This window comes from Opisthocomus hoazin, chromosome 6 (genome assembly GCF_030867145.1).
Source record: "Opisthocomus hoazin isolate bOpiHoa1 chromosome 6, bOpiHoa1.hap1, whole genome shotgun sequence".
NCBI classification, from domain to species: domain Eukaryota; kingdom Metazoa; phylum Chordata; class Aves; order Opisthocomiformes; family Opisthocomidae; genus Opisthocomus; species Opisthocomus hoazin.
In genome coordinates this window covers 32,116,977-32,138,008 of record NC_134419.1, presented here as the reverse complement: position 1 = coordinate 32,138,008, position 21,032 = coordinate 32,116,977, and the positions used below count along the sequence as shown (strand labels likewise).

The 21,032-nt window shown below is 40.8% G+C and overlaps 1 long non-coding RNA gene across 2 annotated transcripts; it reads left to right on the top strand.

The window, feature by feature from the left end:
* Positions 1-11,818: 11,818 nt before the first annotated feature.
* LOC142361584 (uncharacterized) lies at positions 11,819-16,524 on the top strand. Of its 2 annotated transcripts, none has more exons than XR_012764211.1 (3): positions 11,819-11,997; positions 12,146-12,260; positions 13,935-16,524. It is a non-coding gene; the product is annotated as an uncharacterized LOC142361584 (long non-coding RNA). The 2 variants fall into 2 exon arrangements; XR_012764212.1 differs by having other exon boundaries at positions 13,895-16,524.
* The last annotated feature ends 4,508 nt before the right edge of the window (positions 16,525-21,032 follow it).

Sequence of the window (21,032 nt, the reverse complement as noted above, 5' to 3'; positions counted from 1 at the left end):
ACTCTCAGAATCACTGCAGAGAGAGAGGAGGTCATGGTGCTATGCCTAGCCAGCTGGTGATTTGGAAGATGGTTAGTGAAGAAAAATGTTCAAAATTTGCAAATGCAAAAGAGGGTAGTGATGGCTGACGTACATAACCTCCAAGTAATGACTAATCCCCAGCTTTTGAAGGCACAGGCTAAGGAAACAACACTGCTCAGACCTGCAGCAGCTCAAGGTGTAGCACAGCAGTGTCCGAGCAGAGGTCTCCAGTGCCTCAGCTTAAGAAAAAACAGTGTTGTGTGCCTGCCTGGTACTGGGTACCCCGAGCACGGGCAGAGGAAGGGTTTGGAAATCTCCTCACTACCACTGGGTGGAGCTGAAGCCTTTTTTGTTCAAACTGCTCCTTTCGTAACTTGGTGGAGAAAAACCGTGAATCAGGCTGTTTACAGATCGATTGGGAGAGCTCATTATACTGATGACCTCATTCTTCTGGAAGGGGAGGTCAGTGAATGTACTTCATGGGGGGTGGGGTTCTCCGACAGTACGCAGTTGTTTGGACCTCAATGTCAGACACAGCCAGGACTGGTGATGAATTTGTAATGCTGTCAGACAGTCGTATAAAATCATTGTTATCTTTAAATGCCTGTAATAAACCAGCCAGAAAACTCTGATCTGAATAAGTGAGGGCAAAATACAGCTGAAAGAAACTTAGCAGGCTGAAGAACATGTGTCTTAGTAAGTTTTCTTTGTTTCTCAGTTTGGCTTTTCTGCTCTAAATCGTTTTGAGTAACAGCACCAGATCCGTAAAGGACAAGATGAGAGCTTGGATCAGGACAGACATAAGGAAAATAGGACTTGTTTTGAAAGCAAATTCCAAGCAGATGGGCAGGGCAGCAGGAGGGCGAAAGCAGTTGTCCAGGTCACTTGGTGCTCATTACTTGTTCTTTGTCCCGTCCCGCTTAGTTGGGCTCCAGTTCCCTGTTTTCCACTGGCAACCAGACTCCGCTTATCTCATTCCAACTTCTCAGTGTTTTGCTAGCTGCCCTGTTTTCCCACAGCTGGCTCAGACCAGAGCCTAGTCTCTCCAAGTCTGGCTGTTTCTGCGATGGTGATTTAAGAGCCTTCTGCCCCCCTGTCCTCCTCCTGGAGGGTGGCTGATGCCCAGCAAAGGCGGCACGGTGGGGGCTGTGTCTCTGTTCTGTGTGTGCAACAGAACACCAGCTGGCTTCCCAGGATGCGAATCCTGGTGGTGGGAGCTCCATTTAATGATCCCTGTTGGATTCAGCTACGGTGTCTGAACATCGGTATGCCTCAGCTCTGAGAGCAAAAACATCTTCAGCAGATACAGCTTCAGGCTCTAGTGCCGTGAAGGTCTGCTGACGTAACTGTGCCAGGGAAAGTTCTAGGTGTAGCTGTACCACTGTTGACCAGCACGTGCTTTTGTTCCCCGGGTTTACATTGTTCAGGCCATGAAGAGACATTCACGTTGCAAACAGTGGTCACCATGGAAGACCCTGCTCTCCTCCTGTGGCTTGTTACTGCTCTTCTCCTGGAGGCTGCAGCCTCCTTTACCTGCAGGCAGAAGAGATTGCGCCCTAGCCCGCTTCAGGCAAGGTGCACGGAGTGATTTAAAGTGTTGATGAAAGTGGTTAGGGCTCACTCATCCAGCTTTGTCCAGAGCGTGAGAGAATGCTCACAGGATTTCTTTTGTGAGCCCAGCTGCAGGGTGGTAACTCCCAGCTGGCAGATTCTGATGGACAACTGTGAAGCAGAACATCTTCAGTCAGCTCAGCCAAAAGGATGTCTGTCATCGGCCTTGGGAGATGTAACAGTGAATTCGGCAGAAAAGCTCTTCCTCTTGGCCACGGTGCTAATGGGAAGCCCTGCTGATGCAGCTCTGCTGGTACAAGTACAGCTATGAAGATACAGTGGCATGGAAATACCCCTTGTTTTCACTTTTGAAGTCATTCCGAACATTTTCAAGACATCTGAAGTTTTCCTGTTACTCATTAGTTCCCTGACACACCCCATCGCCAGTCTCGCCTCCTCTCTGCTCCTCTCGTTTCTTCTCCACTTCGTAAACCCGTGTCAGAATCGGCACACACACTGCACTCCAACCCCTAAAGGCTTCTGGCTCTGCTTGGCACCACCCTTGAATGCTGCAAACAAGTCAGATGCCCCTGATTTTGGCCCCTGTTTCCCCTGTGCTTTTTGTGCTCTACCTTGGGTGACTGCTGATATAATTACAGTGGACCAGCATAATGTGTCGTTAGACCACGACACACAGTGCGTGTGTAACACCGCTTATTGATTGAAACTGGTAGACGGATCTTCTGATATCGTAAACATGCTCCGATAGGAGGGTGGTGATGGGATTGTAATCTTTGCATTTATTCCCTGTCCCATGTGATGATGAAAAGGGATAATTATTACACTCGTTAATAATTTAGGAAGCTAAGCAACAGCACCTGGAAATTAGGTGTCAATTTTGCAAGATTTCCACAGAATGAATAAGGACGAAAAATAGGTCAGGCAAAGTTACACTTGTGTCATTTTAGAGAGGGGAAGGAAGTATTTTTAGCACGAAGAAAATGCTTTCTCTGCCTAGCTATGCAACACAAGCAGGTACCCATAACAGATGAGCTTTATTACACATGATTGCTCTAGGCCTGACAGATCACTGATGGTTTCCACAAACACTCTGCAGAAGTGTCAGCTGATTGGCGAGTACCTGTGCTGGCAGTCTATCTGCGGTGATTTAAAGGGTCGTCTTTATTTTCTCCTCTTGGCAGACAGGTATTGTAATTCTACCAGGCTGTGTTCTGGCATAGATTTGTTTAGTCTCTAATAGTAATTTTCCAGAGCAAGCATCCTAAAACGGTGTTTTTCAAAATTTATTTTTCTGTCCTTTCAGTACCGAGGAAAAAGAAAATAGGTGAGACGCATACTCCTGCTGTGTGAGACAGCAAGGGCATGTTAGCACCACAGAAAGTTTGTGCTGATACACAACTGAATAGGCTATGACAGACACAGCTCTAAAAAGAGTTGGAGTGCTGCACTGCGTGCTGTCTATTCTGTTGAAGCTTTTATTACTGGCATATTTCTCTCTTTCAGTTTTTAATTCCCCCATCTCCCTTTAGGCTGACAATGTGGATCATGGGTCTCTAAAACTGTTTTCAACAGAGCATTATTATTGTTTATATTTAAGAATACTATTTGAAATTCAAAGCCAAGTTGAAAAGAGTTGCGACATAGGGTGTGTATGTTTGGCATCTCTCAACAGTAATAATGTTAAAAGCAAAACTTCTATTTGTAAAAACATGTCATCACAATTCTAGCCAAGGAAAGACAGCTTTTAAAATTCAACATCTATGTTCTTAAAACAAACTGCTCAATTACTTTTCAGTATACAGCAGTACAATATGTATATAGTAGCCAATTAATTGCTCTGCCTTATGTGGTATTGTTTTTCCTGGAGAGCTCGAGGACCTTTGCAACTGTTTCTCTCAACCTTTGTGGCCAGTGGGGCTGCTGTGGTCTGAAAAATAAGCCGTCAAACCACGTATTACCAAACTACTTATTACCAAAATAGAAGCCGCATCCCTTCCTCACTCTGCATTCATCTCTACACCAAGAGCAGCATGTCCATCTCTGGAAAAGTGGTTGGGAGCACCTCACAGGACACAGTGGACTCATCTTCTGATCAGTTGCATTAGTTTTTATGCACATCAAGTGCGGACGAGTCACATTATTTTTAATCCCAAAGCATCCCAGCAATGGGAAGTCTGTATGTGTTTAAGTGCAGGCAGTGTGGATATTTAGGCAGACAAAGGCTGTTGCTGGGAGTGGTACTAGTGCAGTAAGTTTTTGTTCTCTAAATAAAAAGAGGATGGCACAATGGCTGTAACTAGAGATCTCAAATGCAAATGGAGTGTGGAGACAGACCAAGTTAAGAAGGTAGGCCAGCTCCTATCATCTTTCCCTTACAGGAGAGAGAACATTTTTCCTGGGGTAAAAGAGCGCATCATGGAGGATTTTTCGTTCTACCCCATCCGCTAAAACAGTGCAAAACATAACTGCATCAGGAGTTATTTTGTCAGGCTCTGATAAGCTTGAGTCATTTTATATTTCATATTTGAGTTTATCATATTGCTCTGTGTTCCGGAAAGATATAATAGTATTGAGTCATATTTCTAAAAAAACACATTTTCCTGCAGCTTTTGGATTTTACTGTGGGGAAGTACAAGCCATTAGAGGTTTCTGTATTTCACAGCTGATACGTGCTTTTACAGGCTCAGTTCTTCTGAACAGCAGGAAATGTTCTTCTACATTATAGAAACCTCAGTTTTACATAGATGGTGGTGGGCAGGAGTCCTGCTGGATGGTTCCCAACACGTGGGTGTTTACATCAATAGAGATCTTAGGGTGGGTTGTTTTGTTTTGGTTTAACCCATACGGTTACTTCAATACTATTGTATGCAATTTTAGGATTCTCAGATGCCTTTTTTAAGTTTCTAGAAAGGGAGTTGTTAGTGCAACTTTTATAGCTTCTCTGTCAAGAAAGATGTACCAGAATGACTCTTTACCTAGAAATAGCAGTATCCTCAACTGGCCCCATGAAGGAGCACTCAGTACTGGATGGTTTTATTGTAGGGGAACTATGAACATTTTCACGACATTTTCTTACAGGAACCAAACAGTTAATTCATCCAGTCAATATCAATATTGTCTCAATAAAATGTCATTTTAGCTTTTGGTCAACCTCACTCCTTTGGTTGACTTTCTGTGCCAACAAGGTTTACATAATGCATAAATACACTGGTACCTGTAATATTGTAGTGTATTACTTCCTGAATGCATTATAGGCTCTTCAGTACTTAATCAAATTCCTTAGGAATTATCTTCTGCATCCTCTTCTGTAGGCAGGTTTGTATATCAGTTTGATCATTTTTATCTGGGGAGTGCTATTTAACCTAAGCACATATGGGACTTCTTGTTTGGCTGCTACAAATCCTGTGGAGGTGCATCTGCTCTTAGGAGCACGGCTTCCCACATGCTCACATTTGTAAGAGTAGTAGGGCTTCTTTGGTTTTAAACTAAGGCCCCCCGGTAATATTTTTATACCCTCACTATAATTACTCTGCATTCCATTACAGTAGCTGTATTTCAGTTCATTCCTCTTCATTTATTTGCATGGTTATAAAGCTTTGTGGTTTTTTTTACTTTAGTTTGTAAACATTTTAGGATACCCAAGAAAAAATGCTATCTGCCATAAATAGAGCATTTTCTGACTGTATGTTCATGCATTTGTTTTGGTCTTAAATTCCTTTCCAATTTGTAGTGAGTGCAATGCATTACTGCAAATTGCTTGCTTTTGACAGGCGTGACACTGAACTCTTGTACCGATCCTTTTCCATGTGTTATGATTTTTTTTAACTTCCATTGCAAATAAAACTTTTTCCCCGTTTAGCTACCCTTACATTCTGCCTTCATACACTGGTATGTGTTTTTAACCAGAAACACTGTAGTTCTCTTAGTTCTTGATAAACACTTCTGTATGGAATTGCTGCAGCCGCCAAACGCACTCTGTGGTTAGCCATGTCCAGCTTGCAGGTGCACTAAGTTTCTTCTTAGGTCTGTATGTGGCAGGATCTGAGTCAACAGAAAATGTGGCATTGTATGTGGTACTTTAAACATCCCTGGCAACTTCAACCCTTTTTATTAAGAAAGGTGAAAAAGTGAGTAGTTATAAGATATGACTGAGGAACATAAATGTATGCTTTTAGAATTGCACAATAACATCTATGAATGAGAAAATTGGACTGAGGTATTATCCATCTTAAAGTCTCATTACTTCTAGATAAGCCATCTTATCAAATTCCTCTTTCATCTCTCCTGTGATATTTTTCTGGTGTCAGACTTCTCTCTGTCACGTAAAGGGCAGGCAGCCAGCAATTTAGACCTCTTATATTGAGGAGGTGACTGCTGGCATTGCCTCAGGTTGGATACATGAGTGCTCTCTGTTCATGTGTTTTAAAATGTAAAAAATCCATCAAATAATTATAATTTCACGTCACACTAGTGAACTGATAATTCCTCTATACAAACACAGACTTTTTTGAGTTATGCAACTTTTATCTGAACTTGTTTTTATCTCCTGTAAGCAACAGGCCCAGATTAGAGTGCATGGCAAACACAGAACTAGCCAAACAAATATCCTTTTGTGCAAATCAAAAATCCAGCTTGTTCCTTGAGTTTCAGCACATCTTCTACAGCTACTTGGAATTGCATAGCAGAGTTAAAAAGGGGCTAATATGATACAGCCAGGTTAAAGCCCTTTTATTACCATGCAGCTTGAAGATCATCTGAAGGCCTGTTCTTGCTGTGTTGTGATTCTGTATTCCCTTCTTCGTTGCTTTTTTTTGTCTACCTTTTCTTTAAAACATTCATAGTTTATTTTTCAAAAGGATTTATACAATTAAGAAATCCTTGTGCCTCTAAGAGTTAGAGATTATCCGCTGTCAGAAGCCATCAGATCCACCACCTGTCATGATTCTGAGCCAAGCGGTCACGGACAAAACTCCAGGGAAGACCGCTTCTGGATCAGGTTTAGAGATGCTCTGACATTTTTCTGTTTTAATAGATTCCAGCTATTTGAATCTGAACTTTGTGAAGCTTTTATTTAAAAATACAGGAGAACTTAGATAAAATAACTTTTTGTTATGATTATTCATGATTCCACTTTTCTCTATAATAAGCAAGCAATCGTTGAAAACTGGGTTAATCCAAACTGGAAAACTCACAGGAGTGACCCACATAGTATAAAATCCACTCTGTACCCTTCCCACTAAGTTAAACATGATGTAGTCCCAGTTGCATGGCTTCTTCAAGCACTGAATGGATCCTGGGAAATATTTAAGAGTCAATTATCTCTGAAACCTGAGCTAGATGAAGCATAGTAACCTATATGAGGACTCAGAATCAGGAGATAAAACCAGTAGGAAATTCATTCCAAATTTGAACTGCTAGCTGTGTTAGCAATCAGAGTAGGCAAGTGCACTAGACTTAGCTGAGAGCTTACTTGGTGAAACTGCAGAAAGTATGGATCCTTACTGTTGCATGATTTAAGCATATTCATCTTCCTCCTCCCTGATACCATTCTGTGGAAATCTTGGAAAATTTTAGAGCTTCACAAAACAAAAGCTGCAAAAGCCATCAAAGACATATACCGCATCTTTCTTTTGAGTAACACTAAAATAAGAAGCCAGAGGTTGCCAGGTTTTTTTACAGGGGTATTTTTTTTGTAGTCTTACTGGCCACATCCTGACCCTGCTGCAGTCACGTAGCTGGGTTTACGCTCTGCCAAGCACAGGTCTCTGCCTGCATTTAAGCCCAGACTCGCCTCCGAAGCTTGGTGTTTACACATTAGCCTCTGCTCAGGAATAAAGCTGTGTCTGATACATGCTAGCACAGCATTTTAGTGCAGGCTTGGGCTGTCCTTCCTCTACCAGTCATAGTCACAGGGCTGTCCAGACCACAGCAGACATCCCAGCCTTGATTCTCTGTCAGCATGTGTAGATGTTTTCCATTTCCACTCCAGCCAGGCTAGTGGCTAGTAGCCACGGCTAGCCCCATGCAAAGACAACATGTGGGAAACTGAGCTCAGGAGGGGTAATCCCACCCTGAGACCCTCTCCTATTACCGGACAAAGCCAAGCAGTTCTAAAGCTGTTTGGCTGTCACAGGATTTCCCAGGTGTCAGGAGAGCCCTGGAAAGGGTACAGCTGTGTAGACAGCTGGAAATTACCCTCGTATCTCCTCTGACCCGGGAAAGGGCAGGCACTGAAAAGGGCAAGGCTGGAGCACTGCTGCATTCTGCAGATCCCCTGGGGCCACTGCAGCTAAAACAACTTTAATTTGTTCCTTGGGTCCCATCTGCTGTCTGGGATGCAATGAGTCAAGTAATTGTGGAGAGGTCTATCTGTTCTCTGCAGGGGTGGACTGGGCGGCATGGCAGAGTCTGGGTGAGGAGCCTGGGGTGTCGAGGCAAGCATGCCGAGATGCCGCTGGACTTTGCTGCGCTCTGATTCTGCTCAGCAGTGAGGCACTGTGACACCAAAGGGTTCTGAGGCGGAAAATTCCTCCTCGGTGGCCAGCCTGTTCCTCTGAGCGGAGAGGAGAGGGAGACTGAAGGGACAGCGTGATGGGCTGCCCGCTGAAATGCAACTGCTGGGCGAGATTTGAGACGTACCAACTCTGATGGCCCCTTTAACTAACAAGCTCAAAAGCTACCAGCTTCTGTGGAAGTGGAAAATTAATCAGGTCAGCACAACGATGAATGATCTGTGAGACAGTATTGTTGTTTGGAGTCTGAGTACGGTCTGCATTTATTTTCTGGCAAATGTTATACATTTTCATGGATAATTCTTCAGCCTTTATTTGAGCGTTTCAAGTATGTCTGCCCTCCCTTATTGGTACCACCAAATCCCTAGTTGAAAATAAAACTGATGAAAAAAAATAACATCACCATTTGGTGATGGCTTACAGAATGAACTGCAAATGGTGATGACAAAGTCTATATGTGCCTTCCAGAAGTGCCACAACACATACCATACAACCGCCATTTACAGGCATGTACTTACAACGTATTCAGAGAAAGATGCAATGATTAACATTAGTTTCTGTCCAGAACCAGAAGTATTGCAAGAAAAAAACAGCTAACCGAAGTATTAAATGCAGCACACTCCAAATTCTAAAAAGCATACACTACTGCATTTAGCATGTATTTAAGCGTAAGAATCACATTTACTGTCGTAATTTCCTGCATCACTTCAAATGCTTTTAACATAATCTGGGATAAGTAGGCTTCAGGAAAGTGATGCAGAAGTTGGTTTACAGAGGTGCTAATGTGCCCAGCACATCAAATGCTGTCAGGTATGCGCTGCTGACAGTGTTTTGGTTCTTACTGAAACCTTGCTGGGGCACATGAAGGGGCATGCTAATAAAAACAGCACCATAGCAAGTTTCTTCTTTGTTTAAAAATTCTTACATAATTTGGCATTATTTTTTATCAGAAGGTACTTATGTACATTTTCTAAGAGATTTAGGGTATTAATTTCCAGTCACAAAGGTCCTGTTAGTATTTTTTTTAAAACTGTTACCATAGCCTCAGCTGAGACATGATAACTAGCCAAGTCCATGCACCTGCCTTGTTACAAACTTGAATGAAATGGATTAAACTACCTTCACTGACTAACTTGTTTTACTGTACTGATTAATACAAAAGTTATAGTTAGCAATAACATAATCTTCCCATGGAAAATCTATTTGTGCACATGGCACTCATAAGAATAATTGTATAAAAAGACAACTTACTGAGAAAATAAATAAGAATTTATGCACTTATTTGAGTAATTCCAAAAGAATGAATGGGGAGGAAGATTCCTTCTAATTGAAATTCTACGGATTTTGGCTTCCTAAAAAGTTATCTAGCTTTCCATGTCCCATTGCAGTATACGGTATGTCAGCTACAATGAAGGAACTTACTTTAAGCAGTCTTCTGCTCTGATGACTTGTCTCTTGGTCAGAGATACTTTATGCCCTGATCACTACTGATGCTGTTCCCAATGCACAAACTAGCAGAAAAATCACTGAGAATGACTTCATGTGTTCTTTGGGAGGTGTTTTAATCGTCTATTGATGTACTTTTATTGATCACATCTGTGTGTCCTGTATAGAACTTTGTGGGCATTAAATCAATCAGTTCACCTTCTGTCTAGTATGTGTTTGGAGCCAGTTGTGCCTTAAGAGCGAAACCTCTGTGCCTGTGGCTGAGGTGAACAGCAGAGAGGTTTCAGGGATCGTGAGGCTCTTCCGCTCTGAATGGACTCACCTGCTGCCTGTCAGGGCTACCCTACCTCCATAATAATTTATAATTTTTAACTCTCTGTGATGCTTTTTTTTTTCCTATCAATCAGAGTCATTTAACTGGAGACTTTGGCTTCCATTTTTTGTATGCAATGCCACCTCTAGGTACGGTCTGCTGTAAGGATTGCCTTTTTGAAAGGTTCTATATTTTTGTCTGTTTCCCATATAGTTGTAAAGGAATGCGTAGTCAATTAAACATGTACACGCACTGAGACAATTCCAAGCTGTGTACATACATAAAGTCCAAAGGCTTAGAGTATATTTCTTGATTTTTTGTGTTTAGTGAAAGAGGCAGTTGAGAGACCTCTATTTCACTTAGTACGCTTTTTACTAAAGTCATCTTTTCAGTATTAAATTAAAGCCTGTGGTTCAAAACTCTTGACCTAAGTAAAAAAGCATTAGCTGTTTGTCAGTTACGAATCTCACCGAGATGCTTGTATTCTGGGAATAAAAGGCCCTAACACAGCTGTGTTGAAAACAGCACAGTGGGTTTTTCAAAGACCTTCACTTGCGAAATCGGCGTTCTTGTGACCTCTGAGATCTGGCTGTTATTCAGTGAGTTCAAATCAAGGTTTTCTTATGTGTTGTCAAAGGTTTTTAATAATATAGGATTCTGATCCTCAGTTTTGTTCCTCCTATTCCACCACATTACAGTAGAAGTTCTGGAGAACAGAATGCCCTGGGAGGGGGAAGTCATGACCTGCAAGATGACAATCAATAGCGTCTGACAGTCATTTGAGGCCCCAGATCCCCTATGTGACTTGCTGTCACTGACGAGGCTGGCACCTCAGATTTCCTACCCAGGAGATCTTGAGTTGAAATGTTACTCAGCTGATTTAATCATCAAATCATACTACCAAGCTGCTGCTCTGTGGGTAAAGCAAAAGATTTGTATTTATATGCATGGGGGGATTTCCCAGTTGAAAGACTATAGCTTTATTTCACAGGGAATCACTAACTTGTTTTGAGAAATAAACTTTAGAACACCTACTGACTTTTCAAGGAGCCTGATGTTCATGCTACACCAATGCTGAATTGTTACTTAACAGAAAATCTTGTGTAAATACATTGTGGCTTCTGTAGAATAGTAAATGTGCTATCTAGATAAACCATTATATCACTTTTCCTATTGGTGTCGTTAGGTGAGCTCACTGGGCCAGATGACACAGAAGGGCAGCTCAGTATTTCCCAAGTGAGGAACCTGATGTAACGTGCTGTTAGCAAGTGAAACGGCATCACAGCAAGTATTAGGCAATGAGACATGACAGTGTCTGTAATGCCAGGATATCCCTACGCAGTGTGAGTTGCTAGGCAGTGGGCTGACAGCCCGCTATCGCAAGCACCTGACAAATGGTATGTTTCTTGATCTGCTTTCTTAGTATGCAGAAAAAGGCTCCAGTGTAAATAGACAGGGGCAGAGCTTTTTTCAGAAAGTTAGTCTCCCAGATCTGACACAATTTAAATGACTTTTTTTTTTCCCTAACTTCTCTCACTCTTCAGTGAATTCCAGGGTTGATTCTTCTTCTGATCAAACAGAATAGACAAGGGAGCAAAAATAATAACCAAAAATACTGTGGAAAATACCTTGAGATTGTAAGTGGAGAGGAAGGGTGATTGCAAGCTGTCTCCCCATTGTAAGACTCCCAAAAAAATCTTTCTTTGCAAATTCAGGATACTTGGGAGCTCTGCGGATGTTGCAAAGAGTGGGGCGGAAAACAGCAATACTGTTCAGCATGATTCTTTTGCATCTTTTGATTGTCAGACATAATCTGGATAGCAGACACTGCTGCTCAGTGAAGCATTTCTTCCACATCTATAGTTTCCCCCCTCTTCGCATGGCTGTGTGTGGGAAGTGGGATTAGTGTATAGCCATATGGGAGGGAGCTAACAGCAGAACAGTTTCTTAGTGAGCCGTGCTGCGGGAGTGGTAGAGAGACAGCAAAAGGAGCAGAAAATGATGGAGGAGGGGAGAGGACTCCAATGACATTTAATGCAAGTGATGCAGAATTCCCCTGAGGACCTGAGGGGGTGAGGACATGAAGGCTATGACCCTTCCCCATGCCTTGCAGACCCCAATTGGAGAGGCATGGTAAGTAATTTGTCAATGCGAACTCCAGAATGTTGGGTTTTTTCCTACCTCATGGGATTTTCCACTGGACAAGAAGCAGAAGGATGTGCATTACTTAATGGGAAACTGAAATGAAGGTTGTTTATTTGATTTTTCTTCTGTAAATCAGCAGGCTGGATCACAGCGTTATGTTCATAATATATTAAAGCAGAGGATCGGCTACTTTTAAAGACATCATTCCTCCTCCCTGGGTACCAAGAGCCTGGAAACTCCTAAAATGAAAGGTAGGGGAGGGGTAAGCAGTAGGGGAGGGAGTGGGTTGTGTGGGAGCAAGCCAGGACTTTACACTATCTCCATTTCCTTTTTCCAAAACCAAATCCTCTTCTACAATAATTCCGAGGCAGCTGCAGACTTCATCACCTAGCACTCAGTGATCCATCAGTACATCTTAGTTTAAGAAAGCTGTCGCTGTATCAGCATTCATGTTTCTTCCCAGAACTTCCACAGTATGTAAAAACCCTGAAACCCAAATCAGCCCCTGTTTTTCATCTATAGAAGGAAATCTCAGCGACGGAATTCTTCAGATCGTCTGAGATCAACAAGAAAGACATGTCCCTCTGAAATCTGGCATATCCTCTGAGGTCTGTGGGAGTCAAGGACACTTTTCCCCAGGCAGGCAGCTTTTCCAGCCAGCTCCCTAGCTGCATGGTCTTTCTCTGAGACACTACATGGGAACTATGCAGAAGAGATAATGCAGTCCTCCGCCGATTAATTTTTCCTGGCGTGTTTCCATGGGCCTGAAAAGCAGAAAACATGTGAAGAAGTAGGAGGGAAGATCTGGCCCTGCAGATTTCTTGAAAAGCCAGCTCTGATCCACACAGCTGCTGCTGGTTCTCTCCTTTTATATTTTTACTAATAAAAACAGGAGTATAAAGTTAATTATTTTTTTTCCTAAGGACGTTTCTTCAGCTATTACACATATTCTGTTATTGTTTTGCAAGTGTTGCCTGCTTTATCGCACAGTGGCATGTTTATTCCCTTTATTCTTACAGGTCAGTAGACCAGCTAGGAAGTCTAATTGCCCTCATTCTGTTCTGCTGCTTTCGACAGATAAGAGCTGTAAACTGGGTAATATCTTGTCAGTATACTTCAAACCTCCTGCCTTGTAAGCATCCATGCAACCTGCTGCCTTTTCTCACAGCTCATTGCGCAGCAATTGACTTAAATACCTGTCTCCAGTTACTTAACAGAAAGAAACCAACAGAAGAAATTGATTAAATTGAAGAGTCTTGAAACAAGTTTCCTACCTGTATGAATCCAAATTGTAAGCACTTAAGTCAAATGGGATTAGGGGATACAAGGGAGAAACAGAAGACCTTTTTCTTAAGATCCTTTCTTCGTGTTCTTTTTCCAAATACACAGTGACATAAATTTCACATGTGCACGTTTGTTCCTTCTGCCTCAAAACAAAATTGGTATGGTCTGACTTTTTAATAACATATTGTAAATAACTGGTAATAAAAAAACAAAGAATAGAACCAAGGACTGTTAGTCCTGAGGATCTTCTAACCTCCAACAGTAGCCTATATCAAATGCTACAGCAGAAGGCATAATGTACCTGAACTTCACACAAAACAGATAAAGCAGAGAAATTTCTCCAGTCAGTGATCAGTTTATGCTGTGAAGCACCACTGGCAGTATGCTTGCAGTTGTTCTCCCTGTCAGCATGTTGCTATTACACATGCATATGTCTAATCCTTAAAAAAAATCTTCTATTTGTTTCATTTGCTGAACTATTTGTTCTCTAGCACAGAGTTCCAGAGCCAAAGCAGTACATTGCATTAATATGCATCTAAAGAGAGTTAGTGCAAACTTCTACTGTCTCTTCATTTGACAAGGTGTTTTCTCTTTCTCTTAGTGTGTGACAGGATGTAAGATGTGTTTCATTTGCTTCCCAGCTTCACCTAGGCCTCCGTGCCATGTAAAGCTGTGAGAGGTTTCCTTAGGACTCGCACCGCCCGGCTTCTCTCTTCCCAAGCGGTAGGACAGAAGTCTTCCCCCAGCTGCTCGTCTCAGCCTCAGCCAAGCCGGGAAGCTGCTGCAGAAGCAGAGGTCGTGCCAGGAGATGTGCTCCCACGCTTACCTGCAGAGAGCAGAGCAAAGCTGGAGCCGGCAGAACACAGCCCTGACTGAGGGAACTGGGATGCGACGCCAAGCTGGGGAGTAAATTCTGCCTGGAGGCCTTGGTGCCCTCTCTTCCCTCAGCAAGGCTACAGGTGATCTGTAATATTGTGTGCTGATGAAAACTGTGCGCTTTTTGATCTTTGAGGTAGAAACTGTCACTGTCTGTAAATGTACGTACCTACAAGTGCGTCGGCCTGCTGGTTTCTCTGGAGGATGATGATAATGCAGATAAGAAATAAGCCCAAATGCAAAATAGTATTTAAGCTAAGGATCTACTGCTGAAAATACTATCATATTTTCTGTGTTTTCCATATGCTTTGTTTGTTATATAGTGCAAGTATCCTATTCCACTTTTATTGGAATATGCCCATAGTTGAGCAAATTGCTTGACTTTAAGTCCATCTTCTAAAATATGCTCTGGCCACCAATTCTGCATTTCATCCTATTTCTCTTATCTCCACAAAACCCGCCTGACAGAGGTTCCCAAAGACCTCTGTTCCTTCAGGCAGCGGATCCCAAATGCCATTTGTTTGGGTGGTATGCAGAAGTCATGACTGTCCTGGTGTGAGCAGTTGTAGTAGTTTCCGTGCAGGTGAAGGCATCTCCCATTCCTTCATCTTTATCCCCCTGTAGTTATACAAGATTTGAACCTTATCTTTTAAATTATCAGACTGAGCGAGTAGGGACTGTTACTTATGACAAGCGACGTTGTAATGAATAATGGCTCTTAAATGCCAACAATTTAAAAAAAAGAAGCGATGTGGGCAAAATAAGCAATGAGGAGTACATCAAACTTTCTCTGCTTTCTGCTTCTGCAGAGTATTACACCATGTTCAAAGTGTTGGTCCTTAGCTGAGGTTACTCAGTGATCTAAGCTCAGTATTTCTATATGAGAACCTCTGTCCTAGAAGCAAGATGTACAACACTCATTAGACACAAAGGAGCTTTCTGCTGTATAGGTAAATTTCATCTACATAGGAGACAGAGGCGCATAGGAGACAGAGGCGGCCAGGGCAAGACCTTAGAAAGGACCCCTGTAAGCATTAAAGACCATTGAGAAGCCGTCTAATTTCTGACTTAAGTTCAGTATGTACCTCTTCAGTTTTATCTTCTCTAGTGAAAACTAGAAGTATCTGTAGACATACCTAAAACACAAAGTGTAGCAAAACAATGTAGCTTATTTACACTTCTCCTCCAGGGAGAGAACAAGCCAATAAATCTGTCCAATTTTAGTTGCTGTTCGTAATGTGCTGAGAAGCATTCAGATAGTGTGTTGGCAAAAGCAATGTCATAAACTGTGGCATAGAATAAAATACTCCAATTCTACGTTATGTTAAAATAGTCAGTGGCAAAGTATTTTCTCATTCAACTCTGAAAGGATAATTATAATGGATGTGTAATTCTTCAAGGTGTAATACGCCTCTGAGTCTCAGGTATGTGTTTTTTCTGATATTATGTGGCATACAGCAGCAGCTGGAGAGGACAATGTAGGGTGACAAATTTTTACGTTTTAGCAGTGTTGAGTGTTTACTTCTAATGCTTTTACCTTTTCAGAATTTATCACTACATATTTATAGAAAGTATTACCACAGACTTCATCCTAACAGTCAAAAGCTCTCTTTATAAAATTGTATCATGGATGGGGTTCCTTGTCCTCATGATACATGGCTCCTCTTTTGAAAAATAAAAGAAAACTCTGGAAACAGAGATTTGATCCTCTCACATATTTAGCATGCATCAGGTTTAGATTTGTAAGACTCAGATTTCAATCTTTAAAAGACAACTTCCCAAGCATATCAGTGGGAAACTATGATAAGCGAATGACAATTAGCTTACGCATGTCAGTTTTGGCCACAGAATCAACCAGACAGCAGTAAAAGTTTAGGTGAACACTGGCTAAAATACACCCACTGTATTTTTGGAATTTGCTTGCTGAGTGTACTTTGAAGCTTTTCCAGAGTATACAGGAAAAATCTCTTCAAAATTTCAGAAGTTCAGCAGCCATCTCCAGCTGAGACGCGTTTATAAACACTAGACCTTCCAGTCCGAGTGCTCCATGTCAGATGATTTTTCTCAAGAAACAGGCCTTGCCTCCCTACAGACTGACTTCTTATTTACTTTAAAAATATTTTTTTCCTTTTTCATTTGACAGAAGCTATTCTGATGAAAGCTAATGTGATGTTTCAGCATGGATATTATAATGCTGTGAAAATGTCATGATTATCTTTTCTGTTTAAAATGAAATTTGAAAAGTCTCTACATTCCTGGTAATATTTATATTGGTATGAAAACTGTTTCACAGCTTAAGAGAGAATTTGGATTTAGAAACCTGGATTAATTTCATGCATGGCTTTCTCTGTTCTAGTAGAGAATATTAAAACTTTATGTAGAAGTTTTTCTAAATGTTGTTTTGTCTTTTTCTTTTAATGTAAATGATCTCAAATAGGGTTTGCTAAGTCCTAACATTCATCATTTTCTCGATGTCCTGCCTTTGTAACTGAGCTTGATCATCCTGATAATGCCTGAGATACATGGGAAAAAATGCAGTACCTGGAAAATATGGAGTACCTGAGACATTATCTTTTTGGTTTACTTGAAAATGAGTAACTAAAACTATATGATAACTTGGCTTCCTAATTTTCATTTAAGTGGAATGGAGCATAACATCAGAGTACTTATTCCATCTAACGCCAGCTCCCGACACACCACTTCACATGCAATAGCATGACACCAAAGAGATTACCAGCAGATAAGACTGACAGAGCAAGATACACAGACTACAACAGATGATGGCTTGCTGCTCTGCTTATCCCAAAAGTATTTCAAAAACACTTATATAAATGATTCTGAAAATACTGGCTATAAAACAATGTATTTCATCTATTTTAGTAAATTAAGCAATGGTATTCATTGAATCTAAAGCTGAACCGTCTCACTATCCACATCCTTCATAGAAAAGCTCTTCAGTAGTGGATGGCAAGGCCTTCAGTGGAGCTGCACCATTTATACTAGTAGGCACTATACTCTTAGATTTTCAGACAAGGATTATTAGCTGTGGATAAGAAAGACATTATAGATTTGCTTTGTTCAGCATTATTTCCAAAAATGCTTCACAGTATTTTACAAACAGTGCAAAAAATTCTGTTTTCCCATCTTTGCAAAACAGTAGCGATTATAATTGCAGGGGATAGCAGAAGCATAGTAAACCAGCCAAAAGAGCAAAGACTAAAAAGCATAGGTACCTAGTCCAATAACTTCCTATGAAGCTCAGGGGAATGATGAGGTGAAATCCAGAATTTCTTCTACATAGGAGGAAGAAACAGTCTAAAAAAAAAAAAAAAAAAGAAAAAAGTTTTGAGGAAACTCCTAGAGAAGTGATGAGCTAATTTTTTAGTATGTTTATGACAGTGTTACATTGCATTGTACCTCTACTGTAACAAATAACAAGATGCTTAGTACATCTCTAATACCTTTCAAGGATTTCAAGGCTCCGAATAAGCACTGAGAGATGGATTGTGACTGACCATTCTGTGACCACAGTGGATGATGGATGCAAAGTGCCTCCCTAATTAACATGACCCACATGAGGAGCAGGCAGGCTGTAGTCTTGCCCAGATGGCAGAAGCACAGGATTTGTGAAACTGCTCTTCTTTGGTTCTGCTCACCCAGTAAAGAGAGCGAGCTGTGGCTGTGTCCTTCCCCCTCCTCCCTGTCTGGACACGGAGCAGTAAGTACACAGCACATCTCAAAGGAGTATAACTGGCTAGGCCTCCCACAGCGCAGCTGAAGAATTCTAGGAAGTTTCCTTCTTTCTAGAGCAGAACGCTTCCTGATTTGCCCATATAATGCTACCTCTTAATGACAATTTAACTGATTAACTAAATGGTATTAACTTAATCTGCTCCAAATTTATTACACTCTGTAATGAAACCACATTGAATCTGTGGGTGCAATGTTCCTTGCTGTATGGTCAAAAGTAAAGATTCCCGGAGACATAAGTTGAGCATCTCACTAATAAAATTTCATATCACAGAAACAATGGAGAGCCAAGGGGGGGGGTGGTGGTTCTGGATTTTTAACTTTTTTTCAGGTTGTTAAACATTTTGCTTAAAAATTGAAAAAAGCTTCTTTTTTCTTCTCCAAATAGCTGTTTAATCACTGCTTGAGGTTGAAAGAAGTGTGTTGGAGCAGATGGCAAGAACACAGGATTTAAGCAGCGGACAGATGTAACCATGTTAGGGAGCCTGGAAGATAAATCTCTTGAAGTCTTGTGGCAGACATGATCATTACTTTGTTTACATAGATGAAATATTACTAGTTTCAATTAACAGTTGCTGTTGTCCATATTTGGGATCTTTCCCCTTCAGATGGTCATTAAAACCTGTTGTAAATCATCATGTTTGTGCTACTTCCATACTGTGCATAAATCATGTAGGCATCCCGGCACCTCCATTCTTTGTGGAAAAATGTGTAGATAGATATTTATACAGCATAAAAAATTGTGTTTGCTTCCTATTAAGCAGTTTACAAGTACTGTCTCCAATGACATACTGTCTCCTGTGAGGTACATGGGTGCTAGGAAAGCAGTAAAACAAGGACATCTGTATTCAGCCTCTGTGCTGCCAATCCGTTCTTTGCCTCTAGCTCCCTCCCCGGTACCATCAGCACTGTCCCTGTCGCAAACGGCTCCTCTTAGGGCTCAAACATAAAGCAAGTTTCTGCCTTTCTGGACCGTCGGAGGGCAACACAGTAAAGAACAGTGTTCTCTTCCTGTGGAAAAATCTGTAGGTTGCGTGAGAGACAGTGAGGAAATAAGATGTTATCTGTGTGCAGCTTCCTCGCTGCTGAAACGTGTGGAAGAACCTTTGTTGACCTTGGGAAAACAACGCTTTGCAGATGTAAAAGAGGAAGTCCTCTTAAAGAGTGTGTGTGTATATATATACACATACACACTTTATTTAGACCTCTGTATATATTTATATGGATGTATGGGTGAATTCAGAAGCTGCTGCTTGAATGCACTCTTGAAAAAGTTGTGATCTTAAAAATATTAAGAAACACCCAGAACCAGTTCAGACTGCTACTATGTTGTTATAACTTTCATCCTATAACTGTCATCCTTTCATTACTGCTAGAACTGAGAAACAAGTCAACGTGTATACCTAAGGAGGTGCTCTAGCATTAATCACAACACCTTCAAGAGCAAATATTAGCACATCAGTTGAACATACTGAATTAGAGCAACTGTGAAGAACGCATCCACTCTTCAGTACAGCACCAACTGAAAATTCCATTTTGTTATGACTGACGGAGGAAGCTCATCCTCCTTATTAAAAGGTAGAAGATAATATGTGTGTACTATGTATTAAGCACAAACATCCTCCAGAAGGAAAGAGGAAGATGGTGATAGTTACAGCAATGTTACGTTTATCTGGTTCAGAGTCCTATTTTACCTATAACAAAGGCAAGGACGCCACAGAGAATCAGAGATCAATAAAGTAGGAGTATGTGTAACACTAGTATTAGGAACAGGTGTAAATGTCACAGACTATTTACCTTACTAGTACATGGATATTAACTGCACAACGTGAAGCACTGTATTTATAAACCCAGACTTGTATAGGTAAGCACTCCAAAATCAGGAAATAACAAAATTAAGGTGGCAGGTACCACAGCCGTGCTTCAGCACTGATGCAGTCTTGAGATATGATCACACCGTTTCAACAAAAATTTACACAATTCTTTTCTCATAAATTGACGAGTAAATTTAGCGCTATTTTACATTTCTTTAGTGTCTCTCACTCTGATGTACTGTGTGAATTATGTGCAGCTAGACTCATGGGATAAGTTAGTCAAAGAGTAAGAATGGAAAATAGCACTTCTATAGGTTATAAAATATTTTCTACTATATTCTCATTCCTTAGGGAACTATATACTTTAGCAGTCATCCGGTTGGGACATCTCATGTCAAACTGATTTTAACTAATGACTTTTTATGATAATAACTGTTTCTAGATTCAGGCAATGTTAGAAGAACTTTACTTAGTGCCAAGTAATTAGTAATTAATGAAGTGCAAGCTAGGTGCCAACATGTAAGCTATGCTCTTTCAAATCATTAGTTACCAAAACAAGATTAAGAAGTATCTTTTCTGCAGTACTGAAGAAGCTTGGCTGAAAGGCAACAAAATTAATTTAACCTTATATTAATATATAGTTTTAATCCCAGAGCTTTCTATGCAGCATGATATGTTTAGTCATAACCAAATACTATTTCTCTTTTTTCCTTAAAATTTCTAGAATAATTTGTATTGTAATCTATACAAGCAAAGCTGATTACATTAAAGTAGCTTACCTTATAAATTTTTTATTCTAAAATGCTTATGCTATCTTCTGCTAATGAAAGTATAATAAACAGTGACTGTACTCTGCTGTCATTTTTATAGACTTAGATTTTACAATAGCAAGTGCTTCGGATTGCAGTCTCAACATTTCATTATAGCTGCTCCAGCAAACATATTGCAGTTTGTGTGCGGAAGCATACACAGTTTGTTGCCTAATGGAAGAATGGTTTTGAACTGCGAAATTAGAAATATACAGATAAATTTTCATCCTCTCAGTTGGCAGATAGTGTTGAAGGTGCAAGCTGTTGCTTTCAAAAGGAAATGTTACTGTAGTCTGAGGGGTTTCTCTTTACCGTCAAGCTAGTTACACTCTCGCAGAGAAGTATAGCTTCTTTGTTGGGAGTGAATTACATAAATAATCGTTACTAATAAAATTTGGGACAAGTATATATGAAAAACAACTCCTGAGATCCATAGCAAATAATTATTCAGAAGAATACTCCTCTGCAGGATGGTTAGACAAATATCGTT